The following is a 7,904-nucleotide window of genomic DNA, read 5'->3' as shown; positions in this document are numbered from 1 at the left end:
CTCGCCATCTGCAGTCCTTAATGCAGACTTCACAGAGCAAGCTTTGTTCACTTTCTACACAGTTTTAATTTCTTAAATTTGATTTTTTTTAAAATAAAACCTTACTGTAACTTTTACGAGCTTTAACTTTTATTGCCAAATAAATAATGAAGACAAAGTGATCCTGTTGTGTTTCTTAAATAAATTCTTGAAATAAATCCTTCAAGACTAGGGATTTTTCAAGTCTCTCTATCTCTTTGGGATGTGTTTGAGTGGCATATTGATTAGGCAGCCAACAACAGCTGGGGTTATAGTCCTGCCAGAGTCTTTATTGACATTCTCAGACCTTAGCATCTCTGTGTTGACTGGGGTAAGAGGAATGCTTTGATAATTAATGCTTTTCCAAGTTTTAACTTTCAGTCCTATGGCTCTCTTTTACTGAAGCACTGCTTTTACCTCATGCTGAAACACAAGTGGGGTGGACACACAAACCTCTGCTCAAAGCAGAATCTCTCTTAAACAAAAGTCAATAATATCCACAATACCTTTCATTCCTTTCTAATGCAAGAAAAAGCCTTAGTCCTTGGTGTGACCCCTCTTCCACATGCTGCTGGCTGCTTTGGGTCTGTTTTCTTACCCTCAGTGCCTGGGGTTGCCAAACACAGTGATCACTGGGACTGTTCCAGAAGTTAAGGATGTCCAAGAGAGACTTGTGCCATCCCCTGCTCTGCCAGATTTGGGTTTGTGATGTGCAAAATAGCATTTTCCAACACTTAAGAGAGGGATAGGGGGTTTGGACCATGGGAGTTAGGTACTCTTAAGTGTGTTTAGGGAGAAAATGAATTGTTGCATTCTTCTGAATATCAGAAGCACTGGAAATCCAGGTGGTGCACCCTGTACTCAGAACCTTGTGCTGAAGAAATGTTATTTTGCTGCCACTTGAACTACAGAATGTCTACTCCAGTCCTCTAGAGCTGGAGCTGCTCATGAAAACCCTCATTCCATTGACAGGTAGCTTGACTTGTTATTATGGAAATAAATTTGGTTCCTATAGAAACCTGTTGCATGTGACTGGCAGGGCCATAAAACAAGTCTGTTTAAATAACTGTGCACCTTCCTGATAAGGCTCCATTTACGTACCTGAATTACGCAGTGTTCTGTCAGCACCAGCCATCCTTTCGGGAGCTAAGAGATGCTGCTTTATTTTATGAAGGGGGAAAGAGCCACAGAAAGGTGGAAATAATTTTTCAAGTCTGTAATTAGCTGAGACTCCCAGGGCAGCTTTTAGGTGGGATTTTGCGTCAGTGGTCTTCCCTGGTGCCCCTCTGCCAGGCCTGAAGGCTTAGAACCAGCAACCGTGCAACTCGTGGGCTGCTGTGACGTGAGTCAGGGTCAGAACAGCACCACGTTTCCGACCTGCTGAGTTGTGGCATTAGTTAATTGCTGGTAGTTAATTGCCACTTGCAATCACTACAGATTGTGTGCAAGCAGCTGTCAGGGAACACCAGGGGCCTGTACAGATCTGGGCTGACCCACTCTGATCTGCTTGACAGGCTCATTATGATAGCTACCTCAGATTAAATGAAATGGGTGCTTAGCAAAGTGCAATTCCCTTTCTTTGTCACGGGTAACTTTAATCAGTGTTTTGGGAGCACTGGGGAAATCTGTAGGCCTGCTCGGCTCTGCTGCTGGTGGTGCCGTGACCTCTGAAGGCTGCTGGCAGCAGCGCCAACACGGCTGAGTTTGTGCTGCCTTGTCCAGCACCGTGAGTCCTGCTGTGCTAGGGGCAGAAACGGGGAAAAGGGAGGAAGAATTTGTCAAGGTAGAAGTGTGAATCACAGGAGAATCAACTGGCTTAAACTTCTGTAAACTCTCCAGGCTCTGAGCATGAGGTTTGAAGACCCATCAGTGGAACAGAGGCAGCAAGAGGGGGTCGCTGTTGGTGCTCGTGCAGAGCAGAGGCCCTTGTTGGCAGGGCCTCGGCACACGCGACCCCGCAGCTCTTCTGCGTGCAGGTGGCCCTTCACGTTCATCCCATCCACCAAGCCGAGGTAGAGGAGGGAGTTGCCGTCATCGCCCACAGCCTGGGTGAGCCAGGGGGCTGTAGTTGTGCTCCCATGGGGAGTGGGGAGATGGCTACACAGGGGCCCAGGCCCATGTGTACTATGACGAGGTTGTGTGAGAGCCAGAAGGGCCAAATGCTTTAAAACCCTGCAAAGCTCCTGGCCTCACTGTGACACCAATAACCACTCTTCGTGTCTATCATGCTTCCTTTCACCATTTCTGCCCCTTCACCTCTTGCTCTCGTTTTAGGAGGCACAGATTACAGAAGGTCCAGATGTACTTTTTTTTTTTTTTTTTTTTTTTTTTACATCACTATATCTATTTATGCATTTTTATTGTGCCCTTTTTATTTGCCTTCTTTTCCAATGTAAATCTCATTATTTTCTATCTAACTTCACCTGATCTTTCTCTGAATCCTTTCTGAGTACATGCTAATTTTGTAATATCTCCATGCAATATTCAAATGATAGCAGCTCTGAGAAGCAAAAAGCAGGAATCTCTTTCCTCCTTATAGATTATCTTACAAATGTAATTTTTGTTTAGCACCTTACTGGGGAAATGCCTTTTGTTTTTTTTTCTCAGCAGTCATTAACCTCGCAAGGACATCAGCTTTATTTTTACACAGCTTATTCAGACTTGTACCATCTGCCTTGAGATCTATTTTCTCTAATAGAAATCTGGGAAGGAAATATGAATTATGTTAGTCTGAGTAAATTTCATCCATGAAAATGAGTTTCTCTTAGTAATACAAATAATTGTATTATGAAAGCAAATTAATTGACTGGGTGTTTGAAGTACTTAGATTTCTTGCCATGTTTTGGATTACATCACGTTCTCTGCTATTTTTACTCCCAGCATAACTTATTTAGAGCTGCTTCTATCTGCTTATTGGTCCTAAATCAAAACCAACTCTGTTGTCTTGTTTTGATGCAGCAGCAGCAGATCTATGCTTTTAGAGTGGTGCTGGCTAGACAAGGTGCTAGCCCCAGATCGCTGCCTAAGCCTCACAAAAACAGGCTTTCAAGGAGCTGGCAGAGAGGGACTTTTGCACGTGTGCATGCTGCAAGCAAAATTTGGACGTAGAATCATTAAGGTTGGAAAAGGCCTTCAAGATCATCTGGTCCAACCATCACCCTACTACCAATGTCACCCACTAAACCATGTCCATTGCAAAGGCTGAATCAAAGGTGTCAGAAAGTGTTACAGACCGAGTTTCTGAAGGAAACAGGCTGAGTGCATTCCCCAGGTGCTGCTCTTAGTGCCATGCTGGTGTGTGCACGAGGTTGTGCCAGCCCTCCATGTGCAGGCAGTGGCTGCTGCTGAGCACAAACCTGGGCTTCCCTCGGTGCCTGCTCTTGGGTTTCTTCAGTTCTTAAGGACTAGTGAAAACAAAAGAGGAACAAATATGGTTCTGGCAGTTGAAAACTTGCAGATCAAAACTAGAGATACCTGTTAGGAAATGCAAATAAATAGAGCTCGATCAAAGTCTTGGCATTTCTTATGGGCACTTGTCCTAGAGACCTGAGTCTTTGCCATGGCTGGCACACCAAAGCAGTAATTCTGAACAAGTGGTAGTTGGTCTATGCTCTAATTGTTTATCTAATGATCTATTTACCTGAGGGCACACTGTTCTGGAGGACAAGGCACAGGGTTCTCTAGTCCTTCCCTTGAGGCCTGAACATCTCCTGAGCCATATCAGCGGAGGAGAAAGAATACCTTTCTATGCTGTAATTACATGCTATGATATTTATGTACCAAAGGAGATCGTAGGGAGCTGGAGAGAAACAGAACCAGTTCTGTATCCTGGTGGAACTCCTCTCCCCCCTTTGTTTTTCCCCTAGTGAGAACCACAAATGAATGACATCTCGGTCCTTCGGCAGCACAGAAGTTTCTATCCACCCTTCTGCAGGAGAGATTTGGAAGGTGGCTTCAGGCACTTTTATTCCCAAATAATTTAATTCTGTCACAGTTCCTCTGTCTGGACCCTGGCTGGAAATGGAGCAAAGAGGTCCCATGCCCCCCTGCCTGCATGGGGTTTATTTGGATGCAATGTCACTGCAGCCAGCACACATACCAATGTCAGTGACTCACTGCGCAAGAGACTTTTCAGCAGCTTGTTTTCCAAACCACAGAGGCTGCGAACTCAGTTGCAGAACAAAGCTTTTCAGCCCCAGCATTCTGCATGTAAGTGTGTTTTCTATGTAAACCTGTAGTGCCACATTCCTTTTATTAAGAGAAGCCATGGTGATATGGTGATGGTGCTGTAGGAAATACAGGTAGGTTAACTAAACTGAGACATAAAAGCTCTTATTCTGACTCAATTTTGTAACAGAGAATTGTCCTGATGAATCCCAACAAAGATTCCGATGACATTGGCCTAACTGATCCTGAGAAAAAACACTTGTATTTGATATGGTTTTTGAACACAGAGCAACCAAGCTAACATCCCACCCCGCCCCCCCCCCCCCTTTTTTTTTTTTTTTTTACAAAAAGGCTTAACGTTCACATTGTTTTCCCTGCTTAGATGAATGCTTTTGGCAGGTGAGTAGAAACTGAACATCCCAAAAGGGAAAAAAAATAAACACGGGGAGATTCACAGCACTCATTCTGCCTCCTGCACTGGGACTGCCCTGCTGCAGTGCACGTGAGCGGAGGTGAAGAGCTTGGTCTAAGGTCTCCAGCCAGCAAGGCCACGCTGTTCATCTCTCTTGCTCACGCTCTTCTTTCTCGTGCCTCTTGTTTTACAGGCTGATGCAGTGAGTGGTAGTGCCCCTTTGCAGCCAGCTCTAAGGTGCAGCGTGAGGGTTTAATCAGCACCTGTGTTTTGTGATCACCACAGCGTGACTGCAGCCTTACTTATCACAAACAATTCAGATTCCATTTTCTCTCATGTGAAACTCCAGTGTAGCAGCTTTACCTGCTACCCAAGGCATATTTTTAGAGGCCCACTGGCACTTCTCAATAGAAAGGAGAAGGCCAAGGAGTGAATTTACTCCCTTCTTCAGCACTCATAAAAAATAAACAAAGCATTTCATGTTCAGAGTCCAAGAAAACAAATATAAACTGCTCTATTTTAGTAAGCTCTTGCACCTTGTTTGTGTCTAGAAGATTCAATAAACCTCTGTGCTTTTCTGCTTATTTTGATGTGTCAATATTCAAATTGTTCACAAATTGTTCCAAAGCCCAGGAATCTTGTAAAACTTACTGAGAAAATCATGGGGAATGCAATTATGTATAGATTATTTGGACAGCTGTAGTGCCTGACTGTAACTATGCTTTTTTGAAAGATTTAGAAAGAATTATGTGTCCATGACCAAAAGCCTGGTAGGAGGAGTCATTTCTGGCTACAATGCAACCATTTCTCTTCATATGGTCCAACAGGTAAAGTACTCCCTGTAGCTGCACTGCTCCAGGTGAATAAAATACATCTGGACAAACGACAGGGAGTTACATTGCTAATTAACTGCTTACTGTGGGGATGAGATTGAAGCTTTAAAATGCTGTTCTCATGGGGAAGTGTGGATCTTCCTTAAATGCTAAAGCAACAGCAAAGCTTTCCTAAGTCTGAAGAGTGACTTGATTAGGATGGAATCAGTGGAGACAAATCTTACCATTAAAAAGGAAGGGGAGATGAGGGTGTCTCAGCAGCAGTGGAGATTAATGCTGGGAGAACAGATGCAGCTGTACAAAGCACCTTTCAAATGCCCCCAGCCCAAGTGGCAGGGTCAGAAAGGACAGCCAGGTATTGCTGGAGCTCAGCAGCTTTTGGTGAGACGAGGCTGGATTCACTGGCATCCTGCGTGGAGTCCTCAGCCCTGGGGAAACCAGCACTCCGAGCTCCTCTGTTGCTTTAGAGCAGTAGTTGGTAGCTCAGACAGCCTAAAAATAAATGAAAAGGTTTGGCGTGCTTTTTTTTTTTTAATTACTATTAATGTCAATTATTAATACCAATTTAACATTATCACTATCAATATATTAATATATTTTATTAGGTGAACAAGTATTACTTGGAAAAATGTAACCCAGCTTTTGGGTGCAGCCTTTTCAGGTCTGAGAAAGCAGCAGCACGTTTCACAGCTGAGTTCAGTCAGGGATCAGCTGGGTGCTCTGAGAGAAAACGTGCTGGGTTCCAGCAGAACAGAGGGATGCTGGTGGGTAGAAAATAAAGCAGCTGGCTCCTAGGGGAAGGGGGAAACACTGGAGCTTGGAAAGGTGATTTGAGGGAGAGATTTTAAATAACCAATATTTCTGTTGAGACTGGGACTTTTGGGGTGGTGCAGCTATGCATTTTAATTTTGGAAATCATCTTTAGAAGAGATTGAAGAGCTGTCCTTTAAGAACTGAGAGGTTGGAGCTGGGTCATCTTTTGCAGGAGAAGTGCTTACTCTTACTAGCAGCTCTGTGACTTGGCATAGGGTTTGATCTCACACTTTCAGGTTGGCTTTGCTGGAGACATTGCTTTGACATCTAAATCCTGACCCAGGTGATGCTGCACATGTTCCCCAAGAGCAGGGCCACCATTGTGAAGCGTGTGCTTTGTCCCTCTGTCCCCCTTCCCACCCTCCAACAAGACCTAGAACCGGGGCAAGGGAGCGAAAGAAGGAGCTCACATCAGCTGCTTGCTGCTGGCTCTGGGCAACTGTGTCGAGGCTTTGAGTGGGAAGGGGGGGAGCTGCACCCAGTTTGTCGATTTTCAAGACAACAAACTCATGCGGTTGTTGCAGGTATTGTACACTGCAGGTTAACAAGGAGCTTGGTGTGCTTGTTGCTGGTATTACTGTCCAAATCAGTGCTCAAGAGATGGTCCTTGAATGTCTCCATGGGCTGTCTTTATCTGGCTTGGAACGCTCCTCCAGGGCCTTGAGTGGGCTTTGCTGCACAGTCAGGGCTTGACAGGTGTCCAGTTATTTCTATGAACTTACAGCCTTTGAGTGCTTCATCTCTTCTGTACGGTTTGGCTGAAATTGGCCAATAAATTTGGGTGTTATTGGGGCAGGAGGAAGAGTGACTGAGAGTGATGGTGCTATCATAAGTCGTCTCTCCCTTAGGAAATCAGAAAGGTCACGGGCACACTTTTTGCTACACTGGTTATTTTATGGATCCTTTACAACTTCGTTTACGAACCTTTCCTCAAGGCTCGGTGCTGAGCTACCCGTCGCTGCCTGACAGATGTGTTTTCTAGAGGGTGACGGGGAGGAGAAGGGATGGAGAAAAACGGAAGGCTTCTGTTGCAGGCAGAATTGAGAAGCTGCCAGCATTTCTTTAGAAATGGTGATTTTCTTGCAAAAATTCTTTTTCTTTTTGGTAAAAAGTTAATTAGTTATTGATTTTGCTGTTGATGGAACGAGGGCCTAATGAATGGTCTTTTACCAGCACTTCCTTCACTCCTAATTGGGATTTTCCACTAGAATCTCAATGAACTGCTTGCAGGGTGCCCAGCCATGGCATTTACCACCGAGCAGCGAGCCTCCATTGCCCCCACCACGCCGTGCCTCCATCGCCCCCACCACCCCGTGCCAAGCACGGTGCTGCCGCATCCCCCCAGGACTCATTAGGGGGCAAAGGCAGGACTGCCTGATTGCACACATCAGCCCTGCCAGCGCCTCCTTTAAGAATCATGAATGACCTTGAGCCATGCCTACAAAGGCAGGTAAATGAGCAAACAGCTCACAAGGGGAGAGGGTTTGGAGTTTAAAAGCAGCGTGGAAATGGAGGATGCAGCGGGTGAAGGGAGAGCAGGCTTCAGGGGTCGGTGCAGGATGGAGCAGAGGTTCCGTGTGAGTGATACAAAGTGGGAGAGAAGGAAAACAAATGAAGGGAACAGCTGAAAGCAAATTGTGAGGGTGGATGGGAAGAGGAAT

This window comes from Oxyura jamaicensis, chromosome 14, assembly GCF_011077185.1.
Source record: "Oxyura jamaicensis isolate SHBP4307 breed ruddy duck chromosome 14, BPBGC_Ojam_1.0, whole genome shotgun sequence".
Classification (NCBI taxonomy): Eukaryota; Metazoa; Chordata; class Aves; order Anseriformes; family Anatidae; genus Oxyura; species Oxyura jamaicensis.
Note: the sequence above shows the minus strand (reverse complement) of the source record.